The sequence below is a fragment of the Pinus tabuliformis genome, chromosome 7, assembly GCF_031772625.1.
Source record: "Pinus tabuliformis cultivar Carrire ecotype Pingquan chromosome 7, CPIR1, whole genome shotgun sequence".
NCBI lineage: Eukaryota > Viridiplantae > Streptophyta > Pinopsida > Pinales > Pinaceae > Pinus > Pinus tabuliformis.
This window is the reverse complement of record NC_142293.1, coordinates 1,447,502,296-1,447,511,815: the sequence shown is the minus strand read 5'-3', so window position 1 is coordinate 1,447,511,815 and position 9,520 is coordinate 1,447,502,296.

The window sequence follows — 9,520 nt, the reverse complement described above, 5'->3', positions numbered from 1 at the left end:
TGAAGGGGGAAAAATATTTCAGCAAGATCGATTTGAAGTCGAGATATCACCAAGTACCAATCGAACCCTCTGATGTGTGGAAGACTACCTTCAAAGCCAAGGAGGGCCTTTTCAAGTGGTTGGTTATGCCTTTTGGATTGACGAATTCTCTTAAATCCTTCATGAGGCTAATGGATGACATCTTATGGATATTCGCCAACTCATTTGTAGTGGTATACTTCGATGACATCCTGATATTCAGCCAGAGTTGGGAAGAGCACCTCCACCACATCTGACAGGTTCTCCAAACACCGCGGCAACACAAGTTATGTGCCAATTTGGAGAAATGCACTTTTGGCATGACCCAAGTTTAGTATCTGGGATATATTATTGATGAACAGGGGGTACATGTGGATCTAGCCAAGATCCAAGTCATTCGGGATTGGCCATCTCCAACCACTCTTACAGAGCTCTGCAACATTCTAGGTCTTGCCAAATTCTACCACACGTTCATGTTGGGATTTTCTCATATCACTTGGCCCTTGAGTCAACTCACCAAGGGAGGAGTGAAAGAAAAATTCTTTTGGTCTAAATCTCAATAGAAGGAATTCATAAAGTTGAAAGATCGCCTCTGATCGACACCAGTGCTCACATTACCAGACTTGCAACAACCATTTGAGGTCAAGACAGATGCCTCTAACTATGCTATTGGGGCAGTCCTTACTCAACATGGGCATCCAGTAGCATATCACAATAAGACACTCTCACATACAGTTCAGAAGTATCCCACTTATGACGAAGATATGTATTCCATTGTGCAGGCTTGCTGACAATGGAAGCGTTACATTTTGGGGAAGGAAACAATCATCCACGCAGACGACCGACCCTTGTAGTTCTTACAGACCCAAGGGAAATTGCAGAATGATCACCATTAGAAGTGGTCCACATACGTGCAACAGTTCCATTTGAATATCAAGTATAAGAAGGGCAACACCGATAATGTTGTAGATTGCCTCAGTCGACCATTGATCATGGCGTTAACCACTGTGATCAACTCTTGTGGGAATGAGACTTCTAATTGGCCACTTCTCTACAAAAGCGACCCAAAATTTGGCCACACATACTAGACACTCTTGGAGGGTCAGCATGTTCCAGGTTTTCACCTCTAGGATGCCCTATTATGCCACCTAGGTCACCTTTGTGTTCCTTCAAGCGAGCGTGGCAAGATGATTTGGGAAGCACACTACAGCCGAGCTGCTAGGCATTTTGGGGTTGAGAAAATGGTGGTTGTACTGCATAAGTATTTCTATTAGTCGAATCTTCGACAAGATGGCGGGAAGTACATTAGATCATGCACTGCTTGCGCCATTGCCAAACCGACCATCAACAAGCAAGGCCTCTATACCCCGTTGCCTACCCCTAGTCGACCTTGGGAATCCATCTCCATGGATTACATGTCAGGCCTTCCTTCCACTAAGCATGGAAACGGTTATGTTTTTTTGGTCATCGACAGGTTCTCAAAGATGGCCATTATGGTAGCTTGCAAGAAGAATATCACAGCAGAAGCCGCTACTAAACTCTTCTTTGAATGAGTCTGGGTACACTTTGGGATCCCATAGTCTATCATCTCAGATTGGGACAACAGGTTCCTCAGTACATTTTGGTCTAGTCTCTAGTCAATGCTAGACACCAAACTCACTAAGTCCATAGCCTTCCATCCTCAAATTGATGCCTAGACAGAGGTTGTCAATAGGATGATCGTACACATTCTGTGCATGTACAAGTCAAAGCATACACACACGAGGCGACAGCCTCTACTATGTGCAACACATATACAACCGGGCTCTCCACAGCTCGACTGAACACAACCCTTTTTCAGGTGGGCTTGGCATTCCAGCCACTATGTCCCATTGATGTGGCCATACCATTTGTATCTACTCACATAGATTCGACTCATGTCTAGTCCGAAACAGTTAAGGCAAACAACTTCATTGAGCACATCCAATGTATTCACCAATAGGTCCATGACATTCTGGAGAAATCAAATGCCAAGTATAAGCAATTACGTGATCAACATTGAGTGCTAAACAAGTTTCAGGTGGGTGACAAATTCTGGTTACATTTGCAAAAAGAACACCTCACCGGAGCCTATCAGAAACTTAGACCACTTCGATATGGTCCTTACACCATTACCAAGGCTATGGGAGACAATGCATTTGAGCTCAACATTCCCCCATTCCTTGGCCTACACCCAGTGTTCAATGTGGACCGCCTTCGGCCATACTTTCCACCATTACTAGACACATTCGACATTGTAGAACAACTCACACCCACAGAGTTAAATCTAGATTGCATGGAACAAGCTGCAACTGATCAGATCATGGACACACAGATCAAGCACACTCGCCAGTAGAATATCCAACTGTATCAAGTTGTCAAAGTAGGCCAACTCCTTCACTAGGGCAGGTGGCTCACCAGGGACCAAGTTCAACAGAAGTTTCCTCATCTCATGGAGGAACTCAAAACAATGGGGACCACTGCTTCCTAACGGGGGAGGAATGATCCAGGTGGATATTGGTGGCCACCCACCAATTCCACTTGGACCCCCACCATTGCATCTTTCAGTTTTTCAGTTTCCTTTATTATAGCATAGTTTACTATTTTTAGTATTTTTTCGAGTCCTAAACTTCTAGAGTCATTTTGAGGCCCTAAACGACGTTTTTTTGGAAATCTACCCCCAACGATTTTTTGTCTAAAATCACCTTTTTCATCATAGTCCTTGGAGATATATTTCTAGCGAGTTATCATGAGCGTCAAACACAGATAATATGACCAATTCACAACCCCGGGAAGTTGGCTATCCAAGTCACCCCAACGGGGCCCATAAACTCTTGATGTTACATCTCCTCGGGTTAGGGTTTTGGTTGTTTAGGGTTTGATCTTATTGTTCAATAATAAAAAGGCCTTTGAGCCTCATTGTAAGGCAGTTCAGAGGCATGTAGTTGCCACATCTCTTCTCAGAGATAAGCTACCATTTCCTTAGCTGGTTTATTTCCATTTTTGTTTGTAAGCATATTTCAGTATTTTACATTAATGAAATGAAGTATTATTTCCACTGCATCTCTATGTTTATGGTTATCTCTATAATTTGTTGTGTTACTATTTAAATCTGAATCAGTCGTCTTCAAAATTTCTTTAATTCTAATATCCATTTACATTAAATGGTATTTTATAAAGTATTTAGGAAATTTAGATCATTACCAAGTATTGAAGTAACAATTTTACAATTTCAATATTATATAAAAATGTTCTCAATGAATTATTTTGAGATGTATTTTCCTATTTTCTTACCATTTCTTAATTCACTAATTAATAATTCTTTGTTTCTTCATGTAACATTATTTATTTCAAATAATATAGGATTTTTAAATAATATTTGATTCCAACTTCAAATCCTAGCTATTGTGGTCTTGGTTCCCTTCCCTACCACTCTTTCTATGGCGAATTCAAATGGAGGGAGTCACACTTCCTCATATGGTATGATTACCTTAGGAGAAAACAATCTCAATCGGTCATTGGCTTCCATTACCAATTGATCTAGTCCAAACCCTATTTGAAAATAGTGAAACCATCAACATAATGCTCCTCAAGCTGGTAAATGGTGACCAAGAAGTTTTTCTCTAAAAGAAGCAATATACCCCAAATTTGAGGTCCGCTCAAATCACATAAGAGAGTATACATAGTATATGTAGGATCATGTGCTCATTAGAAAATTTCTAGACATCTATCCCTTAGAAAAGGCCTTATCGTAGGATGGGTTCAAAATAAATGAAAACATAAAGGTAACATCAAACTAGAATTTGGGGCTAAGGGTTTGTTTCTTATTGTCTTTGCTAGTTCAAAGGACTGTAACTGGGTTTGTGAGAATGAACCTTATTTCTTTCATTCAGTTAGGATTTATTTACAAATATGAATTATTTAAATATACTCTTTATTATGAGCATATCCACTTCCATTATTAGTGGTGCCATGAATGTGGAAATTTATACTGCATTTGTCCTTTGTTAGCTTCAAAGGAAAATCTAGCCCTATCTTTGGGCTAGGATAGTGATGACTTCACCACCTTTTATAACAAACACATAAACCCTAAACCTCCCCATTCACAACTGAAGTATTCATAGAAGAAAGTGGTCGAGTTTAATCATTATGAGCCACTTGTTTCATTTGAACCCCTAATCCCCCTTTAATTGAGAAAACCTTTGAAGTCAAGATAAAATAATCTAGGGGTCCTCTCTTGTCCTCTAAGCCTTCCCCTTCCTCACATGCTTCCCCATAGCCACCTCCTATTAACTCGTTCTCTTCTTCCATTCTTCCTCTTGAATCCATTACCTCACTGCCTTTACCACTGGTCATTCTCTTTGTTGTGTCAGAAGGGTCAGATAAAACCCTAGAACAAGCTAAAGACATGTAACTAGATGCTACCAACTTTTAAGAATTAACTAGGGTCTGGAAAAGTAAAGATACATCTTCCCCTTTCTAACACCAAGTTTGATCACTGGGTTGTGCTTAAATCTTAAGTATCACCATATGGTTACTAGATTGGGTCCTAGAGAAGAAAACATTGGGATACTTGGGGTCCAAAATCACTCATTAAAAGAATCAAACAAACCACATCAAGATAATAATAAAGGGGGAAGAAAGAGTAATTCAGAACTTTGCGATAAATTAGGAGGAACTATCATTAATTAGGCATGAATCGAGTAATCAAGGAAGCGTTTTGTGCCTCTAGCAAACCCAAATCATGAAAATAATATCATGGAATATGTGGGTCCTCAAATGCAAAAAAAAGCATAGGCTCCCTGAAGAAAAATGTTTTTCCTTAAGGAGCCTCCATACTATCCATGAACATCTAAATAAAAAAATAATATTTCACCAGCTGTAGGATATTTTGGTTATGTGGCATTAGAAATTTTCAAAGATAAGTACTCAAAAGAAATGAGTTTTCCATCATTATTCTATGGAAACAAATGCCCAAGTGATATGTTGAAAAACTTTACATATCAAAATATATGTAAATGAAAAGCCCTGCATAAAAATCATGACCTCACTTACCATACAAATAACATGTTATATTAAGTAATTCACATTATCATAAACCAGGTATTGAATACTATGTCGATTAGAATTAGAAAAGGTCAGTTGAAAGGAAGAAATATACTTGTAAAAGATGTCAAATGAAAGCCAAATTCAGATCACATTATGAAATTCGACATTTGGTACATGTACTTTAAAATAGTTCACACTTCACCAGACTACCATCAAAAAATGCGTAAAAAAATTATACGCAATGATTTGACATCTATACGCACTTACTTTATTTGTTTCCTTTAGTAGCACAAAGCATATTTGGGAGCCTCTTATGAGTGAATTAACGCATACAAGGGAAAACACTACAAGTCCAAGTGAAAATGAATTAGAAGAAAATGGGCCCCAACAATTAATAAGAAATGATCCTATAACTTTTGCACGTTGCTATAGATATAGGATGGATGCACTATTTCAATTAAAATCTCATATCAAAAGTAGTATGGAGAAATCAATGACTACTCCTATGTGGAAAAATTCCAAAATAGAGGAACTGAGCATGAACATGGCTTATTATGGATAGCATATGCACCAATCTATGGTAAATACAAATATTGACACCAAATTTTCTCTAGATTAACACATGATGAATACGTACATGCTATCCAATGTATGATAAATCACAAAAAATTATTGTTCCAAAGAAATCCAACTAAGACTTGGACAAATAGATTTGCACGACACATTCAGCCATTTGGATTGCAAATATTGAATCACAATTTATACTCGATTCACATGCAACTGTAAATGGCTCTACAATTGTTACATGAAAAAACAATACAAAACACTTACATCAACATTTAAGAACAAACACAAAAATAATCTCCTATGGATGGAAAAACATTTGTCCTTAAAAGAAAAAAAGACTTGCAAAAGGACCCATATGACTTTGAAGACATAATGTGCCCTTTAATCATCGACTATTATATTCCACAACCTGTAGGTATTGATGTTATATGTCTAACATAGTTTTCATCTAGTTATATAAAAAATTACTAAAACAGAAAAAAGAAAATAATCCATATGCGATTCATTACGTGAGGTATAACAAATACAATGACATTGAAAATGACTGAAGGGAACAATTAATATTACATTATCTGTATTGAGCCAATGAGGCTACGATCAAGAAACATCACCCAACTTGGGAATCTACGTATGAGGTATTGGAAAAAAAATTAAGCAAAATTGACATAGAAATAGTTTTATTGCGACACGTACATTGCGTGACATTAATGATGCAATCAATGCAATAGACATAAACTGAAGAATTACTTAACATAGATAGTCCCAAACTAAATAAAAAAATAGTACAAGATAATTATTTAACATAGATAATCTCAAACCAAATGAAACAAATAATACGATATTCAATAAAATTCATGGATGAAAAATATGAAAACTATGACTTCCAAATTGATTTACAACATTTTAAACATATAAATAATTTTAATATACGATCTACAAGACCATATGAAATTCTCAAACAACCACGTATACTAGAAAACATAGACTACTATAACATCATATGACAATTAAACATGGAAAAAGAAAAATTAGTAATTGATGTGTTAACAAGAAAACTCTATAACCACATATACTGGAAAAAATAGATTACTATAACATCATACGACAATTAAACATAGAACAATAAAAATTATTAATTGATGTGTTAACAAGAAAAATCTATAGGATAGATGAACCAATCCATTTTCTCTTGACTGGAGGTGTAGGAATAGGAATAACATTAAAGGCAAATGCAATTTTCCAGTCCTTACCACACATACATATTGATACATTTCATTATGATGCATCACAACTAAAAGGAATGATCACTACATATCCAGGGAAAGATGCATTCAATGCAAGTGATGTCACATTGCATGATGCGTTCTATATGTCATTTAACAAGACAGATTTTCCTTCACTAAATAATGAAAAAATTGATATGTTATCAAATAATTTCCGACAACTTTGTGTAGTTCTTATATACGAGGCGTTACTTGTTGGTGTAAAATTTTTTTACTATATGGATAAGAGTTACCACTTTTTGGTGCAACAACATTTTACAAGTTTGATAAGCAACTCTGCCAAATCCTGCACACACCATCTTCATATTTTGGTAACATTGACATGTTTTTCTTTAGAGATTTATACCGGGAAAAACTTGCAAGATACTCTCCTATATTGAAATCCCAAGAATCAACAAAAACATAATTCCATATTACTTTTGGAAAGATAAAATACAATTTTATCAATTACATACAACAAGTCAAAAAGACGCATTGTTCATTGATGTGTTAATAGGATGATATTAAATATGCAAAATGATAAAGATATCAAGTGTTCCAGAAGTAGGTGAGTGTTGTTCAAAGCCTATATGTATACCCAATGAATGCTCTCTCCATGCATACAAAGATGACAATTTCCATAGACTACAACCTTTATGTCCACTTTTCCCATACATTTTCTAAGGAAACAAGGATGTCCATAATCATAATACAAAAATGGTTTTGCTAGCACATGATCAATACATAACACTCAGTGTTGTTGATGAGTATGATATTGTTGGATCAAAAGTTTTGCATGTGGGAAGACAATAACATTGCCAACAATTATAGTCAAATAGAACATGTTAGTTGAGCTATATGTAGGAAACTAAAACGCCAATGATGGATTAGTCAAATATGTTAGAGGAATTTTCAGGATGTACTCATGTAATAACAATGGAAATGACATTGTTTGGATATAGTTTTAAGACAAAAACATCGGGAAACACTAAAGAAACAAATTTAGTGAGCTATATGAAATGAATATCTTTCCAACTTGGACACCAATCTTTTGAATTGCAAAACCATTAGTAATGTATCACAAATTACAAATCACAATACCAAAATAATTTATAATACAGTTAACTTCTGCACGAACAATATACCAAATGAAAAAACTAACATCGGATGCACTTGCATTTGACCCAATTGATGTGACAAAACACGCGCTAGCATATAATGCACTATCGCATGGTTTTACAAAACACGGGTTAGCTTATACTGCATTATCACATGTTAAAGCCATTGACTTATTATACTTGATTAACAATGTAGCACCTCGAGCACCCGAAAAATTTGATATAAAGAAGAAGATATTAAATGATATGACACAACTAGAAAGAATTCTCCATGGAAACTAGGATTTGCTAAAAAAAATTATGACAACACAAATGTTTTACCAATTGCAACCATTAATAAACAATTTACATGCACATATTAGTGGCATCGTTCATGACACTAACTTAATGGACATTATGATCATATATTTTTAAGAAACTCACTTTGACATTCCACCATAAAATAAACAATTCCTACCAATGTTTTATCAATTGGAACCATAAATACACACAACTTACATGTACATATTAGTGACATTGTCCATGCCACAAACTTAATGGACATTACGATAATATATTTTCAAGAAACTCACTTGCACATTCAACCAAAAAATAACAATTTCTATCATTCAACTTTATCATAGAAAATTCCACACACGACATCCTTACTTGTATAGAAAAATAATTGATCAAAACAACAAAAACATTTAGTGACAACAAAATTGAACTAACATTAATTGACATTCACTTTCAACAGTCAATTTTTTTAATCATCGTTTATGCAGGACCATTTGAATAAGTATCTACAACAATATAAATGATTAGAAATGAAAAGTCATATACTACATATGATGATTGTGTTTTCTTCGTTATTAGTTATTTCAATGTTGATATTATTTTAGAAATACCTCATAGTAGAACTCTGGAAGAATATATGGAAATAAAAAATTTACGAAAAATAATAAATAGGTTATGTCCACGATAAAAAAGAATTATAGATCATATTTGGAAAAATTTACCTATTGAACAATGTGAAACCAATGTCGCAAAAGCATATTGGTCTAATAATAGCATAATTTATTCTTTGCTACCTCTCTAATAAAAACATGGTATACACTTTTCTAAATATTTTGATCACAACAAAATCTAAATTTTCTTGCATCTCTGGTTTAATTGGAATAGTCCAGGTACGTAAAAAAAAATTCAATACTGTTCTTGTAGTTTTAGGTTTTAAACAATGCTTTAAAACATAAAACTCCAAATAAATGCATCCCATGCGTCTTTTTGTTTTTGTATATTTTCATCCTTAATTGATATTTACTATTGAATGCAATACATTTCTCTTGCAAACCTAAGAGGTTGTAGCATTTTTTATATAGACAAACAATATGAAAAGGCAACATGAGGACATTTAGACAAAATATATACTATGGAAACCTAAAAAGAGGTAAACGTTCTTGTATACTCTTACAAACTTGATTAAGAAGAAATTATGCTTACTTGCACCCA